General features: G+C 42.4%; 1 long non-coding RNA gene across 1 annotated transcript in view; it reads left to right on the top strand.

Annotated features, from left to right (window-relative positions):
* LOC106149487 overlaps window positions 1-13,541 on the top strand; it is a 39,723-nt gene extending 26,182 nt beyond the window's left edge. Inside the window, exon 3 of the long non-coding RNA XR_001235709.1 lies at window positions 13,141-13,541. This is a non-coding gene — a long non-coding RNA (uncharacterized LOC106149487). The remainder of the gene's footprint in view (window positions 1-13,140) is intronic.
* Window positions 13,542-15,162: the final 1,621 nt, after the last annotated feature.

Genomic DNA, 15,162 nt, shown 5'->3' with positions numbered 1-15,162 from the left:
GTTCAGGAGTGATATGGCTAGATGGCTGGGTTGAATGTTCTGCATCTACTACAGGGAGATCGGGATGAACTGAGGTGATCCTTAGGGCTGAAGGGAAGAGGAGAGAATATGAAAGTAGCAAGGAAGTAGGAAGGAAAGAAAACTGTATGATAAGTATTTTTCTGGGTCTTTTTGTGAGATGTATTGCTCCTATGAAATGAACAAGATCCTCTTCATTTTCCAAAAGAAGCTGAGAAATGTGAACAGTTAAACCAAGTCCAATAATCAGCACAAAGCAGAGTTGGTAGGGTTGTCAGGTTTAGGAAACCAAAATTCAGGACACTTGGCTAAAGTCTGAATTTCAGTTGAATGACTGTCTTGGCCCCTTTGTACTGCTATAACCAAATACCACAGACTTGGCAATTTATAAATAATAGAAATTTATTCCCCATGGTTCCAAAGGCTGGGAAGGCAAAGATCAAGGCGGTGGCTGATGAGGGTTGCTCTCATCTGCTTTAAGATGGTGTGTGTTGCCCCATCCTCCAAAGGGGAGGAATTCTGTGTCCTCACCTGGGAGAAGAACCAAAGAGCAAGAAAGCCAAACACTTTCATATAAAGGCCCTAATTTCATCCATGAGGGAGAAGCTGACATGACCTAACCAATCCCTAAAATGACCCACCTCTTCATACCACTGCAATAGTCAAACCATACCAACAACAAATGCTGAGTAGGAATGCATTCCAATTATCCATTGTTTATCTGAAATTCCAAATTTAACTGGGTGTCCGTTATTTTACTGACCAAGCCTAGAAGGTGGGCACTTTCTACTACATGAAAGGCAAGTGATTCCACAAGTAGGATAACACACTCTGATCTAATCCTTAGTTGAGAATATTAATGAAGAAATATCAGTGGGCAGGCCAGTGTGTCAAGGTGACTGTGGGAATTTACAATTCTTACATCCCCAACAGCAGTAAAAGCGGAGACATCGTATACCATATTTCCAGAAGAGTCATACCTCTAACCTGTACTTTCATTTTGAGAAATTTAGGAAACAGCTACCTTAAATCCCTTTGGATAATATAAGGTGACAATTATTCATCAATTAAAATATTATAAACTATTGAAAATGCTTTTTGAAAAGATGCTCATAATTTATAAATGTGTACACCCTCCAAAATGGACATAAGAACAGGTAGTTAATTATATCCACTGCATGGAATATTTTGCAAGTGTGAAGAATGATGATGACAAAGACTTTGATAATATGAAGAAATGTGTATGCTCCGAGCTAGGAAATAATCGTGCATGCAGGGCAATCACCGCTGTTTGAAAGGCTAAAAACAAAGAATGAGTGAATGCTAATACTTAAGAAAAAGATGTACAAGAAATGCGTCAAATGTGGAAAGTGGTTTTCTTTTGGTTGCAGGTGATTGTGTTTTCTCACTTCAATGTTTTGGCATTTTTCAGTTTCTATCAGTGGTGTGTATTATGTTGGCAGTGAAACCCTCAGCATTTTATTTTAAAAGAGAGGAAGAAGACGCTGATATTTGTTGTATTATCTGTTTTCTCTAGGAGATATAAATTTTTAGCATTATATTTGGCACATAGCGGAGTCTAAATACTTCTTGAATGAATAAATAGGGACAAGGAGTATGGCAGTATTCTTTCTGACTGTATTCTCTGTAACTAATTAAAGAGAGCTGAATAAATGGGGATTTAGCTCCTGGTGGTTTGGGATACGCTTCTAGTCTCCCTGGGACTCAGTTTTCTCACCTGTAAATTGAGAGCTTGGATTATCACCTCCCTGGTGGTTTCCTGGAGCTGAAATATTTGGTGATTATTTCATTATGCAGGCGAGGCTCAGACTGTCAGCGAGGGACGGGAAGGCACTGCTGATCTTGTGATTCCAGGCTACTTCCTAGCTCAAGATACTCCTACTTTAGGATCAAGCAAGCCTTTTATGATGGACTATTTTGAGACTTCAGTATTGTCCAGTTTTACAGGGATCACTCAGGATTAAATTGACTGCTTTCTGCATTTCAAAGATTTTATTTTATGCCACTCCAATGCTTCCTGAGTTATTGCTTTGTTCTGTAATGGTAGCAGTTGCCGGCCTATTTTAGGACTGCTGGCTCTTCGTGTCTCCAGAGAGTTGGCTGAACAGTCTGCTATGTCCATGCTGTTTGTGAAAGCCAGCGTGTTGAGAGGACCTGTGTGTTCTAATGTTGTTACTATTGTTATTTTGTATTTAGATAAGCACAGAGATAGTTCATACAAAGGCAAACTACCGAGGAAGAAAAAGCATCCAGAAACCTTCTACCTTCATTTGAGGAACATTCATAGATAAAATGGAAATGCCTTTAGCTGAGCTGGAGGCAGGGAGGGAGATTCTGTGTTCAACAATTTTTATAGCAGGTAAAGTCTTTCTTATTTTTAAGCTTTCCCCCCGCATCCGCAGCTTTTCCCCAGTTCTTTATTCCAGGAGATGTTTAGTAGCTATTTGCCAGCCTTAGAGCAGCAGCTCCTAAAATGTTTGTTTTTAAAAATGGATCCTCCCATTTCCTGGTTTTTTTTTTTTTTTTTTGGGTACTTTTTCTCAAAGCTTCTTCATTTCCTTGATGAAAATTTCAATTATCACATGAATGGTTTACTCTGCAAGGAAAACAAGAGTGCTCCCTAACTGCATAAGCGAATTCTGTTTAAAACGGGAGCCAGGTGAAATGCTACAGGCCCAAGGTTAAATCCGCTGTGGAGTCGCCAAAGCAGCGCACTGTACGATAGCTTTCGCCACGTTCTCCGGGGTTTACTCCCTAACGCCGCCCGAAGTTCACACAGAGATGAGGACACCGGGGAAAGGTACTGAATACCTGAAGAAGGAGATACACAAAATAATGAAAGAAAAAAACCCTCATTTCTCTAATCCTAAATTTAAAATACTCGTGCAAGAAAACAACAGTAATGTGGTCTTATAAGAACAACACCCCGTTTTATTGATAGAACTTCCCAGTCAACACCAGCGCCCCCTCTCCGCCATTCGTACCTGACTGAGGTGTGCGGAGCTTTTTCCTTTCACCAAAGCGTATTGATTTTGGCAAAAACGCCGTCATTTCAGAAAGAAAGGAGGAATATCAGGTATTGAGCCAGCGCAAACATTCGTGCAACTGGATACTTGTCTATTCCTGTCCTCACTCTCCGCGATTGGTTTGGGCTGCAGTTGTTAGAAACCGAATACAAAGGAGGAGGCGGCATCAATACCGATCGCAGGAGCCGTTTCTCCGTCTCATCACCAGCAAATTGAGGGGAAAAATAAAAGTGAGAGACTCTGTCTCTACCTGCTCTCATAAGGACGTGAATGTGGAAATTCATCCATCGAAGGAGGGGTGGAAAGATGTTCTTCAGTTCAGCTGGAGGGCTACAAAGCTCATAGGTTTTTAAGAGAAAAACACAGAATGAAGAGCAAGTGAGAGAGTGTGCTTTTAATAGGGTAGCAGTAGAGCAGCAGTTTGTGCATCTCCTCATGATTATTTCATGTGATGCCCTCCCCGGCCCATGCTTGTGACAGGCGCAGGGCTCTACACTCCTGCACACACCTGCAGTTTCATGCCTTTCGCTTTGCACGTGTGCTTCTCCCTCCCACAAGTTTTCACGTGCCCGTCTCCAGCCCATACTCGAAGGCTTGGTTGAACTATCAGTCATCTATGAAGTCTTTCAGATCTGTTCAGGCAGTGAGGACTGCATTCACTCTGTCCTCTTACCACGATGTGCATTTTTAGGAGAATACTCATAGTGTGATTAGTTATTTTTTTCTATCTTTTCTGCTGAACTAAGCTTCTTGAGAACATGCTATTGTGCTAAGCAATTCTTTTCCATAAAGCACTGAGAACAAAGCAGGCACCTAACTCCCACCTGTTTCATTTTCTCTTGGATGACAGTGGAGGACAGAATGTTTCTTTCCCTTCTTTTTAGTGCAGAGTCTTAGTTATGGTAAAGAGCAGTGACTTTGCCTAACCTGCATGTAAGCTGATCTATAGGAGTTATCCATAGGAACATAGCTTTGTCTTTATTTGTAAACTCCAGAAGATATTTAAAAAGCTAAGCTTTCTCATACGGTGGACTGTAGGATTCTTCCTCTGTCTGACGAAAACACCTTTGAATGGCATTCATGATCTTGAGGACATTGCAAACTATCTCCAAGGAAGGAATGAGACAAAAGTAGAACCTGGGAATTGAAAGAAATGGGAGGATCCAGAGAAATCAAGAACCCCTGGAAGGTCTTCTGATGAGTTCCTAAGATGACTGAGAAAGATGACTGATAGAAAAGAGCAGGCAGGTTTGTTACACCACCTGTGTTCATGGCCCTCACAGGTAGGACGGTCTCCTTTGGGAACGAGCTGCTCCTCGGATGGGAGTCCAGGAGGCTCTGTCTGGTGTTTTTCCTTCTCTTCCCTGTCCCATCACATCCGGGGTCCCACTTTGTCTTTTCTACTTCCTTTCTATGCTGAGGGTCCCAAATTCAATTTCCAGGTGCAACCCTGGCTTGGGTGGGCTGATCACTACTGTGCTCTAAGAAGTAAGCGTGGGTCTCACTGGTGTGGTCTGCGGCCCCCTCACTACCCGTGTCCGTAGCACGGGGGAAAAGGCTGAGGTTGAAATTTTCACCAGTCCAAACCACTGTGGAAATCAGTTTGGAGATTCCTCCAAAAACTAGGTCTAGAGGTCCCATTCAACCCAGCTATTCCCCTGCTGGGTATTTTCCCAGAAGATCTAAAAACATCATATCACAGAGATATATGTGCACCTATGTTCATAGCAGCACAATTTGTAATTGCTCACTTGTGGAAGCAACCCAAATGTCCATCTACCAAGGATTGGATAAGAAAATTGTGGTACTTTTATATAATGGAATATGACTCAGCTATAAAGAAAGATAAACTCGAGGCTTTTATAGGTAAATGGTCACAACTAGAGACCATACTCATAAGTGAAATAAAGCAGACATACAGGTGCAAGCACCGCATTGTTTCACTAGTGTAAAACCTGAAAGAGTTAATTTAAACTAGGAGGTATGACAGACATTGTGAAATGATAGGAAAGCACTCAAGGGTAAAGGATAATTGGGGTGGGGGAAAAGAGAAGGGAAAGAAGGAGAAATTTTGTATGTATGTATATACAGGATAGTTAACATAGTTGTTCTACTGTCTTCTATTTCTTTGCTGAAAGAAACTGTCAGTGAGTCCTTGATTGATCACTATTGCATGTCTCTATCTGTTTTCATGAGAAACCACTTTGAAGATATCAATATGTAATACAACAAGCATTGTTAATTTCCTACCACTTTGTTTGTAACTCCATATTGTCTGTACTGTTCTTTTGCTATTTTGTAAAAGGTTGTCTGTCTGTTAATGTTTTTCTCCTTTTATTTTTAAAATAAAAAAATGAAAAAAAAAATTTCACCAGTGCAGTAAAAAGAGACCACACCTGTGTTTGTGGACTGTGATTCATAGTTCCTGGCTCTGTAAATATTTATTTTTTTCAGATTATGCAGGAAACACATGTCCATTATAAGCATATTAAGAATATGCACAAGCATGAAACACTTAGCAAAAATTCTATCATTATTTTATTCAACTTTTGAGGTATAAAAGGTAAATAAGTAGAAGTTTTCTTTAATGCTACCCAATCCAGATTTTATTTTAACATGGTTAAATATATAAATTATTTAATATACATATTTATTTTTATAATTGAACAATTCCAAAACATCGAGTGCCCTGAGTGTGGAACGCTATGGATCTACGAAGGGGTGTGTGTGCTATAGTAGCTTTGATTCTTACCCTTAAGGAATCAATTACCCACACACGTGTCAGAAATACAGACATGAAAGAGATATTATTTTCAAAAGAAATGTATATAATTTCAGCCTAAACGGAATTATTTCTCAGGAATGGGTTAAGATTTTGGAGAAAAGAAATTATCTTTTCTTTTCTTCAGGCCCTCCAGTGACATTTAGTACTTTATAATACCTTTGAAGTGACTGCATTGAATCATGTACTCAGAAATCTAATCAACTCAAATATTATATGGTGTTAGAAAGAAAATGAAAAATATCATTTTTCTAGAAAAGCTATAGGCATCAGCCATTACCTTCCCTGCCTAATCTGCCTTCTGAGAAGCGTGGTGTGTGACCCAGCATGGAGAATGGTTGGAAAAACAAGCCCTTGTATGGGACTGAGAGGAAGTGGGTAAATACAGCTGTCTTTCACCTCATGAAAATAAGTAACACTTCCTCCTTCCCTTGCTTTGGTTTAGGCTTGACCGACCATGAAAGGGGGGAGTTTTCCTCTTCCTTTTGGAGTAGCATTTATGAACCTTTATTTTTTTATTTTTATTTTTTTTTATTTTTTGGTTTTTCTCTGGTACCGGGAACCGAACTCACGACCTTGCGCTTGCCAGGCAGACGCTTTGCCGCTGAGCTAAATCCCCAGCCCTGCATTTATGAACCTTTAAATGGGAGTTGCTCTATCTGCTTCTCCACCACGGCCTGGGGCCTGGCTGCCATCTCCTGTGTCTGCGCTGCACGGACCCTGGGCTGCCACTCGGGACGTGCTGTCCTATTTCTGGCACTGCCTCTGGCTTGCCGTGGCGACCTGGTGTAGATCAGTCACACCTTGCGTCTCCCTGACCGCAGGGCAGCTGCTGACACGCTCTCCTCTGTCTGCCATGTCACAACCAGTCTCTTGTTGCAGCTTGAGAACAAGACAGAGCCGTGTCACCTGTCAGAGGGATCAGGAGCTCGGCTTCTCATTCTCTCTAATATGATGGAGTCTCCTTGGGTAGGTCTGCCGGAGGCTCCGGAGCAGATGATGTGATTGTAACTTTGCCTAATTAAAAACAGAACAGAACACAACAAAAAACCCAAACCCTGTAAAAGATTCCCAAAACGCTCAGGTGAAGTTTTGGGAAGCTTTAATACTTTGACATTTGGTCTTCTTGGATATATATATATATATATATATAGTAGTAAAATGAGACAAGTTTGAAAATTCTTGGCATCATAAAACTTGAGGATCAGAAAAAATTTGTAATTAATCAAGAACTGGCTACTCATCAGAATCAGCCAGGGAACTTTTCATAAGAATATAGATTCTCATACTCCAACCTAAACATATGAATTCCAAAGGCTCAAGCATCTGCGTTTTAAAGACATTCCTCAGAAAATTCTGATTCTCAGTTGGGTTTGGAAACTATAGATCAAGTGCACTTGAAGTGGGGCCTCCGGGTCTCTTTCAGTGCATTTGATTACAGCTGTCCCTTGGTATGGGTGGGGCTTAATTCCAGCCACCTCCTGACAATTCCAAAATCTACAGCTGCTCAAGTCCCCTACATAAAGTGGAGTAGAATCTGCAGATAATCTAGGCACATCCTCTTGGTTACTTGAAATTAATGCTATATTATTTGTAATGCCCCAAACAATACCAATGTTATATAAGTAATTGTTATACTATTTGTCATATAACTTATTTTTGTAGAATAATCACAAGGAAATTCCATTAGCGCAGATAATTTTTTCCGCAAATATTTTGCTCCCTCCAATTCCTTGGTGGAACCCATGAATCAGGTGCCCATAGCAGGGAGCACTGGCTGCACTTGCAGATTTGGGGCAGTCCTTGTCAGAGACAGAGTCAGTTCTATATTGGAGTTGTTTGGGAAATTAATGATTATTACCTCCTTTGATTAGGAATGAAAACACTAATTGCTACAACCGCGGGGAGGTATTAATATTTATTAGACGCTTTCTGTGTACCAGATACTGTTATCAGGGACCATCTGTCCTGGTTTGCCTGGTAGTATTCCAGTTTTAGCAGAGTCCTAAATCTGGGATGTTTGGTTCTCTAGGTGTTTTTCATACATTGTCCTCTTTCCTTCTCAAGGTCAGGCTGTGAGATAGTGACTTTTTTTTTTTTTTTTTTACTTCATTTAACATTTGAGGGAACTGAGGTACAAATAATTCAGGCAGCTTGCCCAAGGTAAATTGGGGTTTAATTTAAGACCCTTTTCTTTGTCATCATTCATTTTTTATCTTCAATCAGTGGCAGATTCTATCATGGGTGTGACAGGCCTCTGTTTTTTTTTTTTTTTTAGTTTTGGTTTTTCTCCGGTACCGGGAACCGAACTCACGACCTTGCGCTTGCCAGGCAGGCACTTTTGCCGCTGAGCTAAATCCCCAGCCCCTTAATTATAACTAATGTTGAGTTCTTACTCTTTTTTTTTTTTTTTTTTTTTTTTTCCGGTACCAGGAATCAAACTCACGACCTTGCGCTTGCTGGGCAGGCGCTGTGCCACTGAGCCAAATCCCCAGCCGACAGGCCTCTTAAATAGTTCTGTTGTTGTTTTCTGATCGGTTTAATACCGACCTTTTGGGGTGACAAAATCCAGTCTTGATATTGTGTTGTGGGAATTAAAATGGAGTCTTCGTGTGACTTTTTGTTCATTTAGGCCAAACCATTCTGCTGCAAGATAAGCAGGGTGCAACGGTCTCAAAGAAGAGAAGCCACTCAGGCAGACCGGAGGCGCAGGGCGGAGAAGCGCGCTGAGAGTCAGCTGGTGGCTCGGCTGCTGCCTTAGGCAGGGCTCGTGATGCGATTGTGTATGGCCTCCAGTCTGCTTGCTACCATCAGTCAGTAGTGTCTTGGCCTGTTCTCAATTACCCAACCCTCACTGCCTTAAGAAATATCACAGAGCAATTGGAATGCTGACTGCATATTTTATGGTTAATGTATTATTGCTATTATTATTTTTGGAGGTATTATAGTGATACTGTGGTTATGTTAAGAAATGTAGGAGTCTATTGCTCTCTCTCTGTTTTTATTCTCTGAGACAGTGTCTTGACATGTTGCGTAGGCTGGTTTCGAACTTGTGATCCTCCTTCTTCAGCCTCCTGCATAGCTGGAATTACAGGTGTGTGGCACAACCTCTGGCTATGAAATAAGGAGTGCCTTAGAGATCTATACCATAATACTTATGGATGAAATAAATTGCCACCTGGATTTGCTTTAAAATAATCCAGTGGAGGAAAAGGGGAATCTGGCAACATGTAGATGAGACAAGATTTGCAGTATATTGATAATTATTGAACAGGGTATGGCTATGTGGAGGCTCCTTTTCCTCTTCTCTCTACTTCTGGCTTATTTAAAAATTTCTATGGCAAAAATTTAAAGGACAAGGCCCCAAGGTGGAGTCAGAGAGGAGTCCTGCTCTGCCTCAGTGTAATCACAAAGCACCATAGCATTCAAAGGGTCTTTGGCCTTAAAATTTCACTGGCGATGTTTCCTTTACTCTGTGTGCCTTTCCTATCATGCTGAGGAGACTTTAGAAGGCGCTGCATTAAATATGACTTTACTGTAAAAATGCCCTTGTGAAATGAGCATTTCCTCTGTGAGAAGAAAGGACCGTGCCTGGGGAAAGTGGTCAGGGATAAACATCTGCACCTGGCCGCTGGCTTCAGGGCAGGACACTGGCCGGGCAGAGATGGACCTGCCAGGAGCCAGGAGGGGTTGGCGTGGGGTTTAAAGGAAAGGACCTCGATTCTGGTATGAGTTATTCTGCTTTCTGCCAGCTTCAGGCCTCTCACACCAGATTTCCTATCTCCACCTACAGCTCATCTCATCTCTGCTAAGTGATTTTCTTTTTCTCCTCATTCCTTAAAAATTTATTTGCTTCCAGACACCTGATTAAAGCCACTCTCCTCTGGCTGTCCGCCTTAATCTGTCAGCATTTTCCATTATCCACCTCTCTCAGCTGACACTCTGTGCTTAATTGGCGCTATGGTAGGGGGAAAGAGACAGAAAGCTTTAGTTAATGCTAGGAGCAGGCTGAGCTTTCAATCTTAACACTGCGTACCCGGGAGTAGTGGGTTTCAGTTCGTCCTTTAATTTTCTCAAGTGTCTTTTATTCCCAGGTGACTTCTCTGTTTGCTGTATGTAGCAGCTTGGCCACTGACAGCCAGAGGGAAGGCCTTTGCCTGGGAGACCAGATTCTTCACCTAAATTTAACCCCATATTTCAATAGTTTTCTAAACAGAACAGCTCTTAGGAGAGGAAAGTAACACTGTGAAATATATCAATTGCAAACATCCTTAGAAATAATCTTGTCTACTCCCTTATTTTAGAGATTTAAAATTAGGCCAAAATCTTTGAATGAGTTGTCTAGGTTAGAAATCTACTTAGTACAACACATTTCTCCTACTTCCATTAAAAATTGATTCAGTATATTCAGTATATGCATTTTAAAATTCACTTTTTGAATAAAGATTTTTGTTATGAGTTAGTGTGGGACATTAAAAGAAGTACACATCTTACATATTTATTTTACTCACCCCCCTTGTTTTGTTTTTCTTGAGGCAGGGTCTCACTGTGTAATGCAGGCTGGTCTTGAACTCACTTACTAGCCCAGGTTGGCCTTGAACTTATGGTCATTCTCCTGCCTCAGCCTTCTGAGTGCTGGGATTAGAGGTGTGTCCCACCACGCCCGGCTGTTTCACCTTGATGTATGAAATATACCTTCATTTGCAGACATTTTGTGTAGGCTGTCCAAGTTGGCATTTCTATACATCCATAGTGTATTATCACTGATCTCAACTTTCTTTGAAGGAACTTGAGTGAAATGTATAGCTATTTGTTAAGTAGTCTAACTGCAAAATTCCTACAAAGTCTTAATGTTCTCTAATCCTTTTATGGTTTTTGTAATTCATGGCTAATTTGATAGCAATATTTTTGGCAACTCACCTTTATTGAATTTTTCCAAGGAATTGAAGCTGTTTCTATAGAAATAGTAAGTCTTTCTCTTTACCTACATATTGTATCAGTTACCTTAATACGGAACTAAATTACTGAGTTAGAATGACATGTATGCAGGCAGCGGTGGGCTTAGGAACCAGGATAATTGACTCTTAGTAAGCATAACAAATGGTAGGAGCAGAAGTGCAAAGGTACACCAGGGATTCACCTGCTTGCCAAGGGGGAACATTAGTCAGTAGGTCAGCACCAGTAATGAAGAGCTTCAATTTATCTGGTCAGATGGTGAAGTGGGAGCCATTTAATAGGCCATTTCAATTTTTAAAATTTTTGCTTTTGACTGACACACAGTTGTGCATGTTTATGGGGTACAATGTGATGTTTTGATTCATGTATACATTGTGTAATGATCAAATTAGGGTGCCCAGCCTATCTATCATCTTAAACATCTACTACTTCTTTGTGGAAAGAACTCTCAGAATTTTCTCATCTAGCTGCGTACTTTGAAATAAACCCCACATTGTTGTAAAGAGTATTCATCTAAGTCAGGACTTATTCATTATGTTAAATGAAACACGCCAGGCACAGAAAGACAAATACCCCATGGTCTTGGCCACTGGTGGAATCTAAACCTGTTGCTGTCACAGAGGTTGACAGTAGATAGTAGTTACTGGAAGCTTTTTGGGGAGAGGTGGATCCACAGCTACAATGTTGCTGTTAGGTAAGAGATTTTTGTTTTTTGTTTTTTGTTTTTCCGGTACCAGGAATTGAACTCACGACCTTGTGCTTGCCAGGCAGGCACTGTGCCACTGAGCTAAATCCCCAGCCCTGAGATTGTTTTTTAACAGGTGTTTTCTACTGAGGTGCTTTGGGCCTTGTGTCCTAATTGGGAAGTGCCTGACCCATCTTCCCTGGCCTTGCGGACCCTGACTACGCTTTTATACTCCTCTTCAGACCCATGTCCCAGATGACTGGAGTTAGCTCACACTTCTGGCTTTGTGAAACCTTTTTGCTTGGAAACACTTGGGTATTTCTATGTTGGTACTCTAAACTCAAGTATGTGTCACTTTTTTTGGTCATGTGTTTTTCAGACTGTTCTCCACTTTTGCGGGGGAACAGTTTAGTTCACTTGTGAGCAGACTTCTGGGAGAATTTTCTCGGTAAATAGCTGACTCAGGAGGAAGAGCCAGGACCTTTGCAGGGAGGGCTGTTGAGGACTGTGAGCCCTGAGGCTTGTTTGCAGGAAGGCAGACCTGGGAGTCTGCGAGGACAGTCTCTTTTGCTTATGCCCACCTGCGTGAAAAGAATCTTGGCTCTAACATGCTCCCAACCCAGCACATTACTCCCACATTACCTTGGAAGTACTCCAAGTTAGCATTGCTTTTTGTCTCTCTGGAAGCCAAGTTTTAATTCTACTTCCTATTATCCTATTACTCTGTCTCTTGGACATTCTTCCTTTGATATAGATCTGTCAGGCCCCTTTGTAAAAATGTAAACCTATTACATTCCCTTTATTCACCCTGGCACTAATGTCCTGACTTCAAATAAATGTCCTGAAGCTCTGTTGGCTGGCCTTTACAGGGCAGCGCATTTTAGAGTCACTTTCCATCCACTGTCCTCTTCTACTTTGTTTAAGATGTAAAATGAGGGCAAAGAACCACAGAGCTTAACTAATGGCCTGCAATTTCCTGCTGTCTCTACACCTTTTTTATGACATTAATTCATTGCCACTTCTCTGACCTGTGGAATCTCTTCTGGATAGAAATGATGAGGAGTTAAAATAAAGTTAAAAAAATACCAATTTGATTCAATAGTCTGGTCAGAGTTCTTGTCATTGCCTCTTTGGGACAGGATATGCTATTGTAATCATTTTAACAACCACTCTCTTTTTTAAAACACATATCTTAATTTCTCATCTCCTCTACCTGAAGGTTAGGGTTTTGATTTAGTTTCCTCCGGTTGGAAGAGAAGTGCTTACAGTCATCTAAATTGCCCATCTCTGCTGACTTCTCTGTTTTGTCAATTTTTTCCCCAAACATACCTTTATGGTACAATTACTGAGAAAAACATTCAATTTCAGTTTTATGTTTTAACATTATCATTTGACACTGCTGGAGTTTGGCAAAGGTGTTTAGTTAGTATTTATCAGTCGGATTATTTGTATTGCAAGTAATAGAAGCCTATTCTAGTTCATTTAAGCACAATAGCAATTTATTGAAAGATACAAAGGGAGTCAGAAATCTAGGGGAAGGATTCAGAAAAATAGCAGTGTGTTAATTAGCTATTGCAGCAATAACACTGCATAGTAAATCACCTGAAAATCTAGGGGCTTAAAACAGTGAGCATTTGTCATTATTCTCCTAGGTCTGCCTATGGACTGCAGGTGCTGAACTCTGGGGAGCTTGGCTGATGTGGCTTCCAAGATAGCTTGTCCTGATTCTTGTGACATGGGGACATAACCTTCTATGGCAAAGATGGAGCTAAGTTTTGGATGCTGAGATGAGGAGATCATCCTGGCCTAAGTGCATCACAAATGCCCCATCAAGGGAGGAAGGGGGGATGGACACCAGAGCAGAAGGTGATCTGAGACAGTGGTGGAAGACTTGAAGATGCCGTGCTGCTGCTGGCTTTGAAGACAGAGGGAGGTGTCTTGAGCCAAGAAACACAGCTCCTTGAGCTGGAAATAATTCTCCCTGAGACCTCTGAAGGGAACATGGCTTTGGTATGTTGGTTTGAGCTTAATGAAACTGGTTTTGAGTCTCCAAATCTCTGGAAAATAAATCCATGTTGTTTCAAACTGCCAACGTTGTGGTACTGTGTTACAGCACCCGCAGGAGCCAGCACGGCTGCGCACTCTGTGTTGGGTGGTGGGTAGGTTGGGCTCAGGCCCCGTTGTGAGTTGGACTTCAGTGTGCTCCATGTTCTTTCTGGGACCGGGGAAAGGCGGAGAGCTGATGGTGTGTGCTCTCCTTAAATCTCTGGAGAGTAATTGTCAAGCTAAACCACACAGGCACACTGAAGGCCTCTGTGCATCACACTGGCTAGTGTTCTTTTGTGAAGGCAAGTCACAGGGCCAGGTTCAACAGCAATGAGGTGGGGAAGCACATTTAACCGACACAGAGAAAAGCAGGGCGAGGTGAGGAAATGTTTGCCCAGCCACAGCCAAAGCAGTCCACACCCCCAGGACTAGCCTCGCTGTGGTTACAAGACACTGGAATCTGCCATTCCTGGCTGCTGTGCACAGGGCGCCACCATTACCTCTTAGTGATGGCTAAGCAGCCTCTTGCTTGCTCTTCCTCCTCCTTTCCTCTCGGTCTTCTTCAAATCATCTGACTCGAGTCAATGGCGCAGGTATGCACATTTGATTGGCCCAGTCTAGGTCAGTGCCTGGCATTTTCAGCTTCCACGCTGGGGGATAAGACCTGCCTTCTGCGGAGCCTCACACAGGGGAGCTTCTAGGGTGAGTACATCCAGGTCACGGCAAGTGACTCACTTGCCTTGGAGGTGGCACGAGCTGTGCTTCGGTTGTGCAGCTTCTTCCGGGTGAGGGTCACGTCAGGACGGTTGCCTTTCCCCAGGGCCTGCCTTTACTGTCCTGGCCTGTGCTTGGCACATTCATCATTTCCTTCCTTCCATGGATGCGCTGAGACGTTTTCTCCTGCATCTCAGTGTAACGCTAGACAGCGGGAAGGTTTGTTCTCTGCGGAATGTAGTAGGAAAGACAAGCTGGGCAGGACCAGACACAGTCCAGGGGCTGGTGCTGGCGTCATTAGGTGGGTACTTTGATGTCTGCTTGCCCGCTGTGTCTGTTCCCCAGCTGATTCTAATACATGGCATGAGGGTGCGACAGGTGGCCTCCAACTCTTCTATATTATTTGAAAGAGAGTTGGGGAATGAAGCTTAAAGGAGAGTTGGCATCCAGAACCCTCAGCTTTAGCTCTGTCTTATTGCCCTATTTTCCTGTCCTATGACATGGTTTATTTTTATTACATGCATGGTTGAAATCCAAATATCAAAAATGACATGAGATGGGCAGATGACAAGTAGGGGAAGCCACACCATGAGAAACCTAATGTGTACAGTCCTCTGAGAGGGCTCAGGTAGGCAGGCTGTGGGAATGACACATCTCCGGGAGCTGGCACCGATCTGTCATGCCCTGCCACTTGCTCGTTCAGGGTCCTTTGCTGTGGACCACGCAGGCTTCCCTGAGGGGTCCCCCAGCTTTCTCAGCATCAGAGAGCCAGGACACCCAGGTAGAGCAGTCCAGACAGCAGCCTCTTCCTGGCCTTTCCAGAGTGGCGAGAGTTATTTCTGTCCAGTGCAGCGAGAGGGTAAATGGACAAAAGAATCATCAGGGCAAGGTTAATTCCTTCAGCACCTTCCCCA

Source organism: Chinchilla lanigera, unplaced genomic scaffold, assembly GCF_000276665.1.
Source record: "Chinchilla lanigera isolate Chin_1 unplaced genomic scaffold, ChiLan1.0 scaffold00046, whole genome shotgun sequence".
In the NCBI taxonomy this organism is placed as follows: domain Eukaryota; kingdom Metazoa; phylum Chordata; class Mammalia; order Rodentia; family Chinchillidae; genus Chinchilla; species Chinchilla lanigera.
The sequence above is the reverse complement of the archived record's forward strand: the minus strand, read 5'-3'. Positions and strand labels throughout refer to the sequence as shown.